Raw genomic sequence first — 18,118 nt, forward strand, 5'->3', positions numbered from 1 at the left:
TCTTTGTTCTTTACAAAAATAAACAAATATTTCAGGGCATGGAGAAAGGAATCCCTTCTGTTTACAAGACTATATATACACCGGAGGCAGCAGACTTAGGACCAATTTGAAGTTACGTAACCAGGATCCCAGGCTCAACGCAGCCTTTTGCTCTCTGAGTTATCTTGGGCAAGTCATTTAATTTTCTGACTGCTGGTTTTCTCACCTTGTTGCTTTGAGGATTAGCTGAGATTAGAAATAGCCTTTTGAAAAGGGGAGAACACTATGTAAGTATAAATGATATTCATTCATGTTTTGATATAATTAACTAAAAATAATTAATTTGCTCTGACTTAGCTCCATGAAACATGAACTTGGATATGGAGAAAACACTCTTCAAAGAAAAATATTTGTTTCTTTTGACCTAAGTCTGTTTGGCATGAAAATCAAATTCAACAGTCAGCATGACATGTACAAGGAAAAGGCCAAAAGACCCTCTGGACCGTTCATGTTGTAGCACAATTTTAGTGAATCAAAGGAATTTTTGAAATTTTATTAACTCCAGCTTAAGAGAAAGAACTGGAGGATAGCAAACTTAACTTCCCAATAAACTTATTCCCACTTGTATTATTACCGCTTTGGACCAAACTCCGTGGGGATTTGGAGATCTTTGTTCTTTGTCCATAAACTCTTCATCCTGAGAATTAACTGGTTCAGCAGCCAGCCACTTTTCGTCCGGCCACGCTGGTGGGAAGAGCAGTTTTACATCCCTAATGTGGCAGTTGCACAGGCCCACTCGAAAGAGGCAAGATCCTGTGAGAGGCTCAGATGAGCTCATTGCAGCACGAGAATAGTGGAATTTTTTTTATTTCCCTGAAGATATTTCTACCTGGATGTACCTTTGATGCTACATTCAGAGATTTGTGGATTCTATAGCTCTTAAAACTGAATCCTTTTTGGTGAAAGCGAGACTGTGTATGGGAGAAGAATGGAGAAAGCTTGGAAAGGTATAGTGACGCCCTAGGTTTAGACACATAAGCCAGATAGCCATCCAGGTGGGGAACCTCTGTGGAAGTTTGGGAGTTAGGGCTGCTCTTTATTATTATTACTAGAGGCCTGGTGCACAAAATTTGTGCACTCGGTTGGGGGGGGGACTCAGCGCGGATTGCGAGAGGGTGCTATCCAGGCTAAGGGACCCCTACCAGTGCACAGTTGAGGCTGGGGAGGGATGTGGGAGGTTGGCCAGCTGGGGAGGGACCTTGGGAGGGCTCCAGGGTGTGTCTGGCCCATCTCACTCAATTCTGATTGGCCGGACCCCAGCAGCAAGCTAACTTACCAGTCAGAGCATCTGCCCCCTGGTGGTCAGTGCATGTCATAGCGAGCGGTTGAGCGGCCTTAGCATACATTAGCATATTATGCTTTGATTGGTTGAACTGATGACCAGATGACCGGACACTTAGCATATTAGGCTTTTATTATATAAGATTACTGATTTGTTGTTGTTGTTGTTTTTAGACACAGAGAGGAAGGTAGAGAGAGAGGAAAAATAAGAGAGGGAGGGAGAGAGAGAAACATCAATTTGTTGTTCCACTTATTTATGCATTCATTGGTTGATACTTGTATGGGCCCTGACTTGGGATCAAACCCACAACCTTGGTGTATCAGGACAATGCTCTAACTAGCTGAGCTACCCAGCCAGGGCAAGGATATAATCTAAGGGAGAAAGTAATGAGCAGAGATAAATTGGACTACTGTGAGCATAATCTGATATTGTCAAGAGAGGAGTTTTGAAGTGGAGGAAGTAGATTCTGCAGAAAGATCAAGGACAATGATGACTAAAAATACACCTTGGGATTTGGCACTTGGGTCATGGCCTCCCTTTGAATTCTTCAGACTGGGTAGTGCGCAGGAAAAGTTGGAAGGGGAACAAGGAAGAACAGAGGACAGTGTGTGGGAGTGGCAGGGTTTGTTCGCAGAGGTGCATGAGGTGAGTCAGGTGTTGCATCAGCATGGGAAGGGATCCAGGAGAGAGACTGCCATGTAGGTGTGTTTGTGGGGGAGTGGAGGGAATGACAATAGATAATGCGAGGTTCACGAAGAGGCCAGTGAAATGGCGGTCAAAGCACAGGTAGACAGGCCGGTAAGAGACAGGCACATTTTGTAAAGAGTGGGAAGAAAGCTGAGGAACTCAGAAAAGAGCCTCTCGGACTGTCTGAATAGGACCTGAGCGTGATGAGGGTGGCACAGCGGGGCAGCCTTGGGTGGAAGAGGGCGGCTGGAATGGACCACATGGTTCATCTTTTTTGGCAGAACTCGGGGAACCAGGGGCAAGAGGGGTGAAAGCAGGCGGCAGGAAGAACCTAGCTCAGCCTGGGACTGACAACCTGGGAGAGAGGAAGAGTTTTAGTTAGAGAATTCTTGAAATGGCTGGCTGGTAAGTCAAAATTCCAACGAGATATTCTCTTCTGGGATCATGACTAAAAAATGATTCCACAGTTCATCTGAATAATGTCAAGCTATTTTTGGAAAAGAAAATGAGGGAGGTCTTGCACTGAGCATTGTTAAAGTCGATTAGAAAGCTACAAAGTGGCTGACAGTAGGGAGGTTGATCATGTGAACAAAATAAGAATGCACAAATGGATCCTAATGTATGGAGAAGTTTATTAATTTTATAGGCATCACTTCAAGTCAATTGAGGAAAAAAGGAGTAATTCAATGAATGGATTTTGGTTAGTGGTTTAACTATGTTTGAAAAAAAACATTCAGTGCTCGCCATCAAAATATGTTCCACATTTAAGAGTTCTGTGAAGTAGGTGTAACTATTTCTCTTTCCTTTATTTAGTGAAATCCTGTCAGAGCACAAAAGCAAAGGAAATATAATGAAAAAATGCTGATAGATTTCATTAAAAATAAGAACAAGAGCTTTTTTTTTTTAAATATATTTTATTGATTTTTTTACAGAGAGGAAGGGAGAGAGATAGAGAGTTAGAAACATCAATGGGAGAGAAACATCGATCAGCCGCCTCCTGCACATCTCCCACTGGGGATGTGCCCGCAACCCAGGTACGTGCCCTTGACCGGAATCGAACCTGGGACCCCTCAGTCTGCAGGCCGACGCTCTATCCACTGAGCCAAACCGGTTTCGGCAAGAACAAGAGCTTTTGAATGTCAAGAAAACACCATAATAGTAAAGATTAAAATGACAAAAATATATGCAGCATCATATAACAAGCAAAGGGTTAGTGTCCTTAATAAAATGTACAGATCAGTAAGGAAAAGGTTCACCTGATAAAAATCCACAGGGGAATAGGTTCATTCACAAAAGAAGAAATAAAAATGGCCGACAGGCATTTGAAAAACGTTCAAGATAATTAGTAACCAAATCAATATAAAAATCAGGACAACATATTTTTTTCCTATCAAAGTAAGGAAAACTAAAAAAAAAAAAAAAAGTGTTCAACGTTGTCCAGAGCAGAAGGAAATATCTGGTTCAATAATGACAATAAACATTTGCTTAATCTTTCTGGAATTTAAACTGGTGATGTGTATTCCTAATTAGGTCCTTATGTTTTGATTCATCCATTCAGTTTTGAGGAGTTTATGTATACTTAAGAAATTATGAAAAATTGTGTATAATTATGTATCTGAATAAAACATTGAAAACCATCTCTATTTTCAACCACAGAAGACCATATGGAAGATTATGGACTACTGTGTAATCATTAAAAGTTATATCCTCCAAAATGTTGGAGATAGGAAAATAATCTCTCAACATATTACCAGGTGAGCTAAGACAGAGAAGGCAGGGTGTCTGATAGGATTCCAGTGTGGTAAAAGTGCGCAGAGGTGCATGCATGCATAGAAGAACAAATGAAAATGTTAACAGTGACTACCTTAGGGTAGCGTCTCTGGGTGACTTTTTACTTTCTTTATACTACCCATGTGTTCTAAATTTTCTATAAAATGTGTGCTGCATTTATAATACAAGACAATAAATTTTATTTTAATAAAGACCCATGCTGAGTAGGGAGGCTTATAAAGTGTGCAGAGCTCTGGGAACACAGGGAGCCCGCTGAGGGGCTTGCAAATCCAGATGAAGACAGAGGGAGAGCAGAGAAGCGGGGAAGGGACACTTTCAGGCCTGTGTCCTTGGAAAGGCAGCATCCCTGCTTGACGAAACCCGGGCCGGGTGACGTGGAGACGGATGACACTGGAATCAAGAGGGGAGAGCTATTAGAAGGCTCTTTGCCATATATGAAGACGCCTTCCAAAGTAGAGGCACGCCGTGGGGTGGAGAGGAGCGTCCTGGCGCGTACAGAAGCCATTGGGGAACGCGGAGGTGGCGTAGAGGTCAACATTCTTCTGGCCACAGTGGTGGAGAGGAATGGGGGCAAATGCTGCGGACTCCTTGAGAAAAGTGGGTGGAAAGTCTTAGGGGCTGAGAGCAGAGAGGAAGAGAGGAAAGGGAAGAGAGAAGCCTGGCCTCCCTTCCCTGAGTCCAGAGACACTGGTAAGGAGGAAAAAGTGGGGGACTTTACTGGGAGAGTGTGGATTCGTCAGCTTAGACTGCCGTAAAAGTACCACACACGGGGAGGCTCACACGGCAGAAATGAATTCGCTCACACTTCTGGGGGCTGGAAAGTCCAAAATCAAGATGCTGGCCGCATTGGGTTGCAGATGGCTGCCTTCTTACTGTGTCCTCAGGTGGCCTTTCTGCACGTGTGTGGAGAGAGATCTCCGTCTTCCTCTTCTATTTGTGAGGCCTCCAATCCTATAGATTAGGGCCCCTCCCTGATGACCTTATGTAACTTCAGAGGCCTCCTAACAGCTCTGTCTTACAATACAGCCACATGGGGCTAGGGTTTCCAATAGGAACTGTGCTGGGACACACAGTTCAGTCCACAGCAGAGAAGTTTTGGGGAAACCATATTTTAGGGCAAACTCAAGTTCAGAGTCATTGTGGATAAGATCAGAGTAATTTTTATTCCATGACACGGCAGTTGAGGGTGAAGGCAAAGAGGCAGGTCACCTTAGGATGTGGCGAGACAGAACAGAAGGCCAGAATGTCAGGAGGAAGGCCATGAGGACCGCAGGCCTTGAAAGCCCTTTAGGACACTGGCCAAGACTGAAGTAGAGAAACTAACATATCGGGGTCCCGAGAGCGTTTCCCCGGGGCACCTGCATGGCGGCAGAAGGAGGCGCCAGGCAGGCATGGGGATGAATATACCCAGTTGGCTAAAATAAACCACCAGTGGAGTTCTTATTTTGATCATGCTTAAGGTTTGTTTCATCTAGCTGTTTTTCCTGAGAGTTCAGTTTTACATATGTTTCAGCACCCCAACCAGCTTGTGTATTTTCAAGGTTTTTGTGGGTTTGTTTTTTCCCTCTCTCTCTTTTCCTTCTTCGGTGGCAGATCGGGGAGGGGAAAGGCTGGGGAACGCAGGTCGGCAGCCAGGCTCCGTCCCTGGTTTGTCAGGCTGTGCTCTTGACCCTTCCCCGGGACCTGTGATTAATACGCGCTTTGTAGAGGCGGCTTGGCAAACCCTGCTCTCCACAGGACTCGATTCATAATTCACAGCGAGCAGGAGGAACGGGGGCTTTGTGGTGGCGTGTTTGCTCTTTGCCGCACCAAGAGCAATGCGTTCTGACCTTCGCCGTTATCTAATCAGGAAGTAGACAGTCCTGGCGTGTCGCGGAGTCCTCCTAGGGCGCTCTACAACTGTAAATTATGTTCCTGCGCCCCGGAGCTGGGGCGCGCCACGCTTTACATTACTATTGTGTATCTTAAAATAAACAGCATCCCAAGCTGTTTATTTTGGTGTTACTATGTATGCAATTTTAAAACAGTGGTTACTTAAACAAATGTCTCTGTTCCCACAGCACTTGAAAGCCAGTGTTTGCTCCCGTGGTTTTGGGTTTTGTCACTTCTGTTTGGTTTATATCTGAGAGCCACGCTGTGAGCAGTTGGAATGAATCTGGCAGCCCCGAGAGGGGACCTGTTGTTGGGCCCTGCCCTTCACCCTGTGTGGCTGTCTTCCCCTCTCCGCACAATCTCCTCGCCCTCTGTAGCGCCATCGGCACAGGCACAAACCTGGGGCTTGTCTTCTCCTTGGGGTGCTCAGTTGTTCCCACCCGTCAGCTGGAGGGTCCTTTCATTTCAGTTGCTGGATGCTGTACGATTTGATTGAAAACGTGGCATTGTGATGGTTCTGTAACAGGATACTACTCCCAGATACTCATTTAGAATTGTCATTGGTGTACTGCAGATCACCGCCTGTGTCATTGGCACAGCTTGGGTAAGTAGAGATGAATGGGCAAAATGGCTGTAAAGATATTAAAGTTTTGCCCTGGCTGGTTTGGCTCAGTGGATAGAGCGTCGGCCTGTGAACTGAAGGGTCCCAGGTTCGATTCTGGTCAAGGGCACATGCCTGGGTTGTGGGCTTGATCCACAGTGGGGGACTTGCAGGAGGCAGCCGACCCATGATTCTCTCTCATCGTGGATGTTTCTATCTCTCTCTCCCTTTTTCTCTCTGAAATCAATAAAGGTATATTTTTTTAAAAAAAGACATTAAAGTTTTGAAACTGTGACTTTCAGTCCTTACACCTCTGCTGCACACAAAGGTGAAAGAGGGGAGAAGAGCGTCTTAGTAACACATACAGGACTTGTGTGCAGGACTTTGGCTTGACTCACTGGAGTCCACTTACTCGTGCTGTTTCTTTGGGCAAGTTATTTAACATCTCTAAGTCTTCATCTATAAAATGGGCAGGGTTGTCTGAGTGGGAGGGGGACCAGATGAAATGCAGTATGTAAAACGCCCATCTCAGTGCCTTGAACAGGTTGGTACTCAATAATTAGCCTTTCCTTTCTCTCTCCCCCTCCCATCGTGACATGAATGGTAGCTGTGGGTGGCCTGGGATAGGCCCATGGCTTGCAGCTGCAGTTAGTGTGGTGTGGGACCCTCAGGGCCTGACCTGGCCTGCTGGGTGATATTTGGGACCCTTATCACCCAGGATCTATGTAACCATGAGAGATGGGCCATCGCACTCTGGACTTGCTTCTCCATTGCCTGGCCTGCTTGTAAGGCAAGAAGCCAAGGATAGTTTGAAATTCCATATTATGTATGTCTTGCTCCCCGAGGTAAGTAGAGATAGTAAAAAGTTGTATTATAAGGAACTTTTGGGATAGATTTACTAGTTAGTGAATACATAGATCAAAACCCTGCTTGGATTCTTGGGTATTTCGAGAAATCTAAATTCCAGTGGTAAAATTTATTCATGCTCAGAATAAAAATTAGTCAACACGTATATAATTTTATTCTCATAACTCAGTTGTATGCACGAAATAAGAAAAGTTTGCATATATAGTTACTATTTAAGTTTTCTGCAAAAATTAACACTATAAAAATTTAGATTATAAGCCTACTAGATTGAAATTGCATAATATAATAAATTTAAAATACTAATGAGATGATGTGGGTCTGATTGGTTAGAACGCCATATTTTCCCTTCCTCTAAACTTATGCACCAGGTACGATGCTCTGAAGAAGTGGATTATTTCCTGCATTATTTAGATACCAACTAGATCCAATAATTGTTTTTTGTTGCTCTCTGTGGTTCCATGAAGGTTACCATGCAAAGATGCTGAGTGTGTGGATTTTTGATTCTGGATATGAAGCAAATACTCAGTGATGAATGAGTGGTTGGGAGCCTGGGTGAAGCTTCAAGGTCTCTTATTGGCTGAGTTGCCTTGGGCAAGTTCGTTAGCCTTTGAACAGCCTCAGTTTCTTCCTTTGTGGAATGGGGCCAATAACAAGGGCCTCTCCCTGAGTGGTCAGGATGCAGAGAGGAGATGATGCATGGGCAAAGCATGGGCCATATCCTCCGCATTAAGTACTGCGGAAGGTGGGCTTATTTCCCCTGAGCGAACTGACCACAAACACATACGAGGGGTGTGAGATGGAAATAAATGGGGAATGAAGAGAGGACATGGATTGCAACTAGGCAATCCCCATTCCCACTTTTCAAAGCTAAGAGTGCACCCTACCATCCATCCTTTCTGTGGTTGGCCAACCTTATGACATATACTCTAGTGCAGTGGTTCTCAACCTTCTGGCCCTTTAAATACAGTTCCTCATGCTGTGACCCAACCATAAAATTATTTTCGTTGCTACTTCATAACTGTAATGTTGCTACTGTTATGAATCATAATGTAAATATCTGATATGCAGGATGGTCTTAGGCGACCCCTGTGAAAGGGTCGTTCGACCGCCAAAGGGGTCGCGACCCACAGGTTGAGAACCTCTGCTCTAGTGAGAGGTGTTTTTCTTCTGCAGCCTGCTGGTTACCTTCCTCATAATCAGACAGAATCCGGCAAGATTTCTGTATAGATTTGCTCTTTGTCCCCGGTTTCAGCCACCTCCAGCTCCTGTGCCATGTTCTCTTTGATTGTCTGGTTTGATTACATTGCCATCCTTCCTCATTTCTTTCATCTCCTATATGTCACTTGCATCTGGAGTTCAAATGATTGTATTCGTTTCTATTGGTTTGCCTCATCGGAAACAGCTGAGGATTTTTTAGTGTGCTGAGAGTGACGGAGAATATGCTTTTTTTCTTTTTTTGCCCCAATAACATTAGATGGCACAGTGACAACTGTGTGTTTGTTACAAAGCAGCTAGTACAAATTAGAAATCCTTCGCAGCAGATGTGTTTTGTGAAAGGATATGCTAAAAAATTAAACAGAGAATACTTTCCGGTGATAATTTTAGAAAAATATTGTGCAATGAAGCAAATTTACAATTCATTTAAAAGCAACCTTTTTCTAGAGTGTGTGCCTTCAGGATAAAATTTTGACAATCCTGCAATTTGTTTCAGTTTTTCATTGAGGGGGTGGAAAGCCATCTGCTAGTTATCTTGGGGGACACCATTACATCAATAAGATGATTCCAGAGTTGTACACATACCCTGTTTTAAATTAATGTGTAGCTGCCGTAAGTATAAGTGACTCAGTGGAAGGTACAAGTTTGTATTATGTATGCATAACAGCAGGAATTTCTTTTTGCTTTCCATCAGACACAATCTCAGTGAGCTGTACTGTCCAAAAACATTTCTGGGCCCTGGGTTCCTGCAGACGTTTCTTATTTTTACCTCACTGACCCCCTTTTCAGCGGCTGGAGGGGCATTTTTTTTTTTAGTTGCTACCGTTGATACAGTTGCTATTAATCACTGTCTGCCATGTTGTGACGTAGGTTCTAATAACATCCCATTGAGTGGCTTTTGCAAGCTGGGAGCTTCCCAACAACACTGGCCTTTGATATGCGACTCACACCAGGAAAAAGAAAATGCAGAGTTCAAAAAAAAAAAACCACCCCAAAACCCTGCAAATAGAAAAAAGAACTAAAACTGGAGAAAACAGAGTGAAATCAAAAACAGATAGCTTTCTGTGAGCCACTCAGCTCGCCATGGGAGCAGGGAAGCTATAAATCTGAGTGGCGTTGTTTGAAAACGGAACATGAGGCGGCTAAATTTATCACTCGTTCTTTGTTGTTACAGGGAGGGCAGTAGCTGGCTGGCGTGGCTAACTTTGGTTTCTGTCCCCTATTAATAGCATTTCATTTTTCTCGACAGAACATCAAAATCTGACTGTTGTTGCATCAACGGATGCTGGGGGATTGGGCCCATTGCAGGGCAAAGAAGGGAGGAAGGACGCGCTGGGAGGCATCTGTGTGTTGTGTAGCTGTGCGATTGCTCCCAACCCCTAGCTGTGGGCTGGGGTGCTTGTCTTTCCTGGTGGAAGTTATATGTGTACTCGTGTCCTGCTGTCTACTTTGCATCCAGATGTAGACTAGGAAAAGCATAGAGGAAGTTCACTGCCGGGAGCAAAGCTGGAGCCTGGGGAAGCTGCAGAATCCCTCCTTTTGTCTGTCTGCACCGGTTCTCCAGGCACAGGGGGGAAAGGTAGGAAGCAAGCCTGCTACAGATGTGACTGGCCATGAATATTCATGAGTGCCAGGGCTCCTCCTCTCCTACAGCATCCAGGCCTTTCTGATCTCCCCCTGCACAGCTCTCAGAGGCGCCCTCTCCCTCTCCCCTGCACGCCCCCACCTCGGATCTGCCCTCCCTGACCAACCTGAGGACAAGACCGCAGCTTATTTCAGTCACAGCCTGGCCTGATACAGTGATCAGTGGCCTTAGAAGTGTGTGTGTGTGTGTGTGTGTGTGTGTGTGTGTGTGTGTGTGAATATATTCTCCCATCAAAACAAAGGGGGGAAAAGAAAAAAAAATGTAATTATCCACACTTTTATGAATCAAACTCTCCTTAATGTTCATTATTTAAAGCAGCAGCAATTACAAGTTCAAAGGGGTTTAGTGGGCCAGCAACCCGCATAATCACTGCCAAATTAAGGGGGACTCATTCGTCACAGGAGAGCGCACCCTGAGCAGTGAGTCATGCGGGGCCTCCGTGGGCTCTGACTCACATAAAGCAGAAATCAGTGCCCTTGGGGCTGTGAGTGACTTCCTCTGGGCCGCCCCGCGATATGCGGGTTTCTGCTGGTGTTAGGGAGCGGACGCGGCCTCAGAGGGGGCACAGCAGTGCATTCCACTCAGTGTGGGCAGGTTCCTCACTGCATGTGGACTTGTGTTCAACAACACATTGGGCCGTGATGCAAGTGAACGTCTCACGCTTGAAAAGAAAAGAATTTGTTTCCCTAAAGTTTCTGAATCAGGCACTTTCATGGTTCAAAAGAACCAGGATTTTAGAGTCGTTGTGTTTCTCTTTATCCCAGTCCGTGGAGGTCTGTAGTGAAAATCAGTGGTACTGATAAAGAAGCCAAACCCTTAGTCCTGAGACCGAACAGGCCTAGCTCCATTCCCCACCCTGAGGACACCGAGGCGGGACTGCCTCTGAGGCCAGGCCCTCTGAGTGACACCTGGTGACAGTGGGGCCAACCCTTGAAGGAACCTGTGCTTTGGAGCTGGGCTTTCTCTTGCCAGACTTTAGAGGGCTTCCCATTGGATAGTTCTGGAATCTGCTTGAGAGCTGTCATCAGCCATGAAATCCCTTAGGTCTAAATGATGAAATTTTCAGAATGGAATTCAAGTGGAAATGCACTAGGTTCAGGATAATGATGGAAGATGCCAAAACAATAGATGTAGCGTTTTAACTCCCATTCTTAGAGGCACTTGGATGTTCTTTCATCCTTTAGGCAACGCTCCATACTGAATTGCTCCTCGTTTCCCCTCTTTTGGAGAGAACTCCTCATTTGTGGCTAAATCATCCTGGTATTATGTCCTCTCCCCGCATCCTCACCTACCTACCCACCCCCAACACGATCTCTTCCTCTTTTCTCAGATACAGAGCTGCAGTCACACTTGGGATTTGAAGTGTTTGGGATTTGAGAATTAGGTTGGCAGTTTTTGGAGATTACCTACGCTTACATTTTTTTGGCTGGCTTTGAAGTGCAGAGAAAGGTCTTGTGGTTTCGTCTCTTGTATCTGGGCCTACACTACGCATATATCAAAGCAGTGAGGTTTAAAATGTTCTTTGAAGCAGATCACAGTAGTTGAAGAGGTGGACCCCAGGCACCTCAAGCAGGTTTCCTGGTGCTCTGCTGTTGGTAACTTTCTACCACCATCACGCAGAGACTTCAGGGGTTCTCCTTGCATTTCAGCCTCTGGAAAATTTGTTTCCCCTGAGTTCTTTCCTGTCTTCTCCTCCCTAAACTCTTCATTAAGTGGAGATTTTGGGTACCCAAGGATTGAGTTACAGGTAGACTGTAAGGCAAGATGTTTATACTGGAAAGAGGAGTAAGTCAGGAACCTCAGTCCCAATTAGTCCAGGTAAGCAACCCATTATTAGCCAGGTCAAATGGCAGGTCGCTTGACTTCGCTGAGCTTCAGTTTCCTCATCTGTGACACGGGGATGCTGGTTTTCTCCTTACACGTAAGTTGTCGTAAGGAGTGGTAGTTCTTGTTATTTTTATGACATGGCCAAAGCTCTGAACTCATCAAGCCGAGTTCCTCCTAAAATCAGCTGTATTCCTCTCCTTTCTCCTGTCATCTTTGTTCCTCAGACGCAAGATCCTCTCAGCCCCGTTTCTTCAGGCCTTATTTTCACCTCCTGACTGAGCTTTGCTGGAAGGTGCCATCTGGCATTCTGAGCAGAAGGATTTTCCTGGACTCAGTGAAACCTTCCAGACCAGTGTTCTCTCTCCCCGTCACACCTCTGGTGCCCTAGTGAAGAGCCATCAACTTTGTGACCCATGTCCTTGTGTCTGTCCTCCTCCACATGGCATCTCTCTTCCGCTTGCGTAATTTCATGCCTGTTAAAACGCAAACACTGCAGGTTTTTAGGGTCCTGGAAATTGTAATATACATTTACAGAAACAAAAAGGTTGGTAGGCAAACTTTATGCACGGTAATGTACCCCAAAAGTGCTAAAAAAAATTTGGGGTTGAAGGAAGATCATTCTACCTTTCATATGTCCATCTGAAAAAACGCAATCAATAGCCTACAAGTCCAAGTAAAATTTATAAATAAATTACTTAAAGGTCTTTTGACAAAGAATCTAACATAATTGAATTGGTTCATGGAGTGACAATTTTAGTTAGCATGTGAACACAAATAGCCACATGATAGTAACTTGTGCAGCATATTGATATACAATATATGTAGAACTGACAGCATACTGATGCACACGCATGCATACACACATGCAAACAAATTGTGGTCCAAAAGTAAGTGAAGCTTTATGGAATCTTCTTAGTGACATTCATGGGACATTTCAGTGAGCACACTTTCACCTGTGTGGCACTTTATAACTGGCCCACGAGGTGGCTGTGTGATTGGATTCGGAAGATCAGTTAGCGATGAAAATGTAAGGGTGCTTTCTTTCCAAACAAATTCTGCATCTCCCCATTCACTACTTTCTTAGCAATCTGTGGTCTCTCAACCGGCCATGCCATTGGGAAAGGAATGAAGAACAGAGAGGTGTTTTAATGATCAAATCCCCCCTTCCTTTGGTCCAGCCTCTATAAAATCTTGCTGCTATATTGAGCCAAAGTACCCATCGATGTGCCTTTTATTGGACATGCTTCATGTATTGTGATGAGATTATATGCATTCGGAGAGGTTGTCAGGAAAAACTTAACATGCCACTGATGTGCAATGAAGGAAAGTTAATTGTGTAGATGCCACCAAACTGCATCAGTGAGGGGAGCCCTCTGTCAGAGTATTAATCTGCCTTGAATAAAAACTGCTAAACAGGCTTGTAACCAATAGCCTCAGGTAAAAACTGGTATTAATAAACCCCTGGCAATGAATCAAACCACAACTATCTTTATTCACATAGGGATCTGTAGACTGTAAATCCACTGGGAGAGGCTGGTCTGTGCACGTGTTACCCTTTCATATTGCTCACAGAATTTTACGTCAAATGCAGTCATTGCAAACGCACGTCTCTTTTCAACTTCCATCATGTTATCAGTAACAAATACTTTCATTAATCAAGAAAGCTAATTTTTAGACTCTGTGTTTTATAAGCTTGTATTTTAATAAAGAATTTTCTCTCCCTACCTGTAATGTCCGATAGATGATTTCTAGGATAATTTTTATCCTGGAAAAGTTCAAATATAATGGATTTATATACAAGCATCTCCTGTTCATTCTAACTGCATCTGAAATTGGGCATTGTTAATGGTGACAAACTTGGAAATGTATGAATTTTCGTGAATGAATTGTGTATGGAGATGAGAAGTAACATTTAAAAGTGATATCTCTGAATTTAATAAGTTAGTTAGTGCTGTCCGTGTGGTACAACAAATTAAAATCGCATACATAGATATCATTCACACATGCCGAGCTATTGATATGTGTTTTCACCTGGAGAAAGTCCTATAGACTGGATAACATTTCTGGTACATTTCAACCCCATGAATCTGTTTCCCTGGCTGTTTTCATGAGGAGCCGGAGTCTGTTGTCACATTTCGTTTGTGGAACAGAACCAAACCTAAAGCTAAGCACAGAGAGGTTGGTCGAGAGAGGTATGACAGGAATGATGGTATTTGTGAACTCAGACCAAGTTTTTCCTGTGTTCCCTAAACCATTTTGGATGTGATTAATATTGTGAATTGGGTGTTTTTCTAGAGCGATGGAAGTAGAGATGAGAATGTGCGTTTGGAAGGAGCAAGAGATAAAGCCAGATGAACCATAAATCCCCCTGTTCACTCAGCAAGTTCTTTTATTCATTGTAAGCAACTGATCAAAAGAGCTAAAAAATTTGTGCACTAGCATATATGTTGTGATTTTTCCAGATTGCTAAAAAAGAAAAAAAAAAAAGCTTTGGGGATTCACCTAAAACAGTACTTTTCAGTAGTTTCCAAGCCATGACAAAAACATGGATTAGAAAACACCATCTCCTTTACCTCCATTTCTAATAGGTTTTTAAGTCAGTGTTCATTTGTTCTGCTTTTACTGAGCAACTACTACAGATGTGAGGAGCTAGTTTAGGTGTTTTCGTTATTTGTCCATATAGATATACTAGAGGCCCGATGCATGAAATTCGTGCAAGGGGCTTGGCCCTGGCAGCCCTGGCTTTGTCCAGAAGGTCGTCTGGAAGGTCGTTCGGCTGTCCAGTCTAATTGGCATATTAAGCTTTTATTATTATAGATGTATTCTATATCTATGCATACATACATACACAGTAGGGTTGCATGCTTTCATATGCACTTTTATAGCCAAATCAATATTTTTCAGACCCCCTTTTTAGTGCCCAGACACTTGGCAATAGAAGACCAAAGAAAGTGAGGAAATCTTTTGAGTTTTCCAAAGATAACTTTGGGAAGCATCAGAATGATTAAAAAGCAACTCTCTAGAATACTTTTTTCCAAATTACATGTTTTTTATAATAATTGAAGCTTAGTTTCTCACTATCATAAACCCACCTCAAAGGATATATTTTAAAACACTTTCATTGTCTTAATAGACACAATCTTGTGTGTAAATGTTTCTCCAGCCAGTGTTTTCCCATTTACACAACACTTAGGTATCCTAGCAGTGCTAAAATAAACATTGGCTCCAGCTTAACAGGACAAATGTTTGCACTCTGTGTTTGTTGATGAAATAAATATTTTCAACCCCAAACAAAACAAACCTGAACTCTAAATTTATTAACAAGAAGGTGAGGCCAAATTTATGTTGGGTTTATGCTGGAGTTGACATTTTCATTTTAAATTAATGTTATGGTCACAGGTGTTCTACTTACCTGGGTTATCTAAAGGAACCCAATCAATAAGGAAAAGTAATAATTGAAGAGGATATCTTTACTGGTCTCGTGTTTTACTCTCCTTCATTTTCAGCCTGAAAATTCTTTTTTACACCTAAATGTGCACCACGCAGAATGTCATTTCTTACGTTTGTTCCTATAATGCGTTCTTGCACTTATGTGATGCTTCACTTAAAAATACTTTAGCTCTCTCTTTTTTCCCCAAATCAATAACTTTAATGCCTGCTCCAAATAAGCTAAAATAGTTTTGATAATTACCTTAGCAAATGGCAAACTTTTGCCTTTTAGCAGTTAAAAACTTTCTGAAATATTTAAAAATCACTTTTGACAGTATATTAAAGTGAGTGGAAGTCTTTATCTAAAGATCCCACTCAACTTTTCATGTACTTAAAATATTACAGGAAAATTGAGAAGGTGACTTATTATAGAAAGAAGTAGACTTAAATGAATATTTTCTGAAAGAAAAGTGATTCTTTGTGAAAGAATTCAAATAGCGTAATTCGTTTTGTGTTTTATCTTGCGGGCTTTTACTCACCTACATACTTTTACAAACCCATGTAAATGGGTCAAAGGTCATTGTGAAACTTGAGAGGGAATGCGAAACTTCCAACTGTGGGAAATAGGTAGAAATAGATTTCAAAAATATTTAGTTTATTGAATTCACATTAGGTTGATTTTATTACTAATTTATGAAACCGTAAAAATATATAAAACCCAAGGTAATTGTTCTAGAGATATGTAAATATCTTTATATATATAAAGAGATTATGTAAATATATAGATTATGTAAATTATATACATATATAATTTCTGAGAAAAAAATTGGAATGTTCTTACTTTAAGAATTCTTTCAATTGAATTGCTATATTCAGGATAGGTAATGGTAGCATAGTAAATGATTCCTTTTCTAATGTTTAATTCTTTATATTCAATTTAACATTTAAAAAGAGGTATAGTTATTGATAGCAGATGTTTCAGTTTACCCATATACTTCTTCTATGAAGAAGAGAATGTCATATTGTAAAATCACTAAGATTTGCTACGTAGTGAATAGTAGTTTTCTTTTAAAAAATGTTTTTATTAATTTTTAAAGAGAATGGAAGAGGGATAGAGAGATAGAAACATCAATGAGAGAAGCAACATCAATTGGCTGCCTCCTGCACGCTCTCAACCCCACCCCCACCCCAACCCCTCGCACACACACTGGGGATGGAGCCCGCAACCCGGGCATAGTGCCCTGGCCGGAAATGGAACCAAGGGTTCCTGGTTCAGTGCTCACAGCTGAGCCACCCTGGTCAGGCTGAACGGCAGTTCTGTCGGGTGTGCTGGCCTCTCGGACAACACCGTGCCCGGTGTTCGCATGCTGCTGAGACATCATGGACGTTACCAACAAACCAGCTGCATCTTGACTAACACAGTGGAGGTTTTTGGATGGGTTTTTAATAAATTGAAAATTTTAAGAATTAGAAGAACAGGGAATTTTCTAAATCATTGGTTTCCAAGTGTGTATTCACAAGGAGACGCTGAGAAGCTGTGTCAGGATATTTTTGCCAGCAAATAACAGAAAACCCCTTCACAGACTGGCTTAAACAATAATGGGAAGTTCCGAGGTGTGTGGTGTGGTGGACTCCAGGGGCCGTACAGCAGGGCTCAGTGGTGGCCTCAGGAGACGCAGGGTGTCTTTGTTCCCCCTTCCTCGTGTTGGCTGCACCCTCAGACTGTGTTTCCTGGAAGGAGGAAGCTGGCTGCCAGGTCTGTGGCTGCCTCACTCGGATCCCGGGCTGAGAGTGGCTCCTTGTGCGTCCCGGAGAGCCAGCTCACTGGCAGCCTCTGGCAACCCTTTCTCCATGTGGGCAAGAAATTAATCACACTGGCCAAGAAACAGGGCCGCCCTTTGACAAACCAGCCCATCCTTAAGTTTGAAAGGACTCTCAAGAGAGGTTCCATGTCTTGCCTTCAAACTCACACATTATTATTATTTTCATTTCAACTATGAGGCAAGTAAGGAAGGCTCAGAGAGGTTGCACGTCATTTGCTGGACTTACTAGCCCTCAGCGAGGAAGAGGTGGCGGAGCGTGAAACCTCCGTGCTCAGTGGAAGGCAGACAGGTTCGTTAGTCTTTTTGTATATACTTAGCAGTCTCCAACCTCTTCCTTGAAGAAAAATGTACACTCTAAGTATGGTCCGGAAACAGTGTGAGAACCCGTCTGTGTCTTCACGAAGCTCCATCAGCAAGCCCGTACCGTGCTTCGGGCATTCAGCAATCCGCGGTCATTGGTTTGCCTTTGGAGAAGTGGGCCTCGGTTTCTCTCAGGTGAACGCTTACGTTTTTCTCAGGTGTCTCCAGTGAACTGTCTCTGTTGTAACGGGAGGAATTTTGAGGGAAAAATATCTCATTGGCACCAGCTTGAGTGATGAAGAGAGCAATAGAGGTCTCAGAGATCCACGTGATGGGTAATGAAGGAAGGGGTGATTCAAGGTAAATTCGCATAAATGGAAAGGTAGCAGTGTCCGTCTATAAAACCACAGATCAGGTTGTGATGGAGAAGCTATACGGTTACACGCCTGAAAGGCTGAGGTAAGCTGGCATTTCAGATTTCTCCGGATAATCAACATGGTACCCATTTCCATCAGGTGGCATTCGTTTCTATGGTTACAATGCCCAAACACTTTGTATCCTTGTGAGGAAAAAAAAAAAAGGAGAGAGAGAAAAAGAGAATGCCAAGCCATGGCTCAGTTTGAGACTTATTTATAGGTAAGTATCTTTATCACTGTCAAAATTTTAATGACATGATTGAGTTGTTTCACATGACTATCAACAGTGATACTGAATCGCTATCAAAAGTTGATGTTCAAAAA

The 18,118-nt window shown here is 43.1% G+C and overlaps 1 protein-coding gene across 8 annotated transcripts in view; it reads left to right on the forward strand.

Moving 5' to 3' along the window:
* The window catches only part of MEIS2 (Meis homeobox 2), a 214,428-nt gene that overhangs the window by 75,858 nt on the left and 120,452 nt on the right, over nucleotides 1-18,118 (forward strand). The gene's annotated exons all lie outside the window — the stretch shown is intronic.

This window comes from Myotis nattereri (genome assembly GCF_964212035.1).
Source record: "Myotis nattereri genome assembly, chromosome: 1".
Classification (NCBI taxonomy): domain Eukaryota; kingdom Metazoa; phylum Chordata; class Mammalia; order Chiroptera; family Vespertilionidae; genus Myotis; species Myotis nattereri.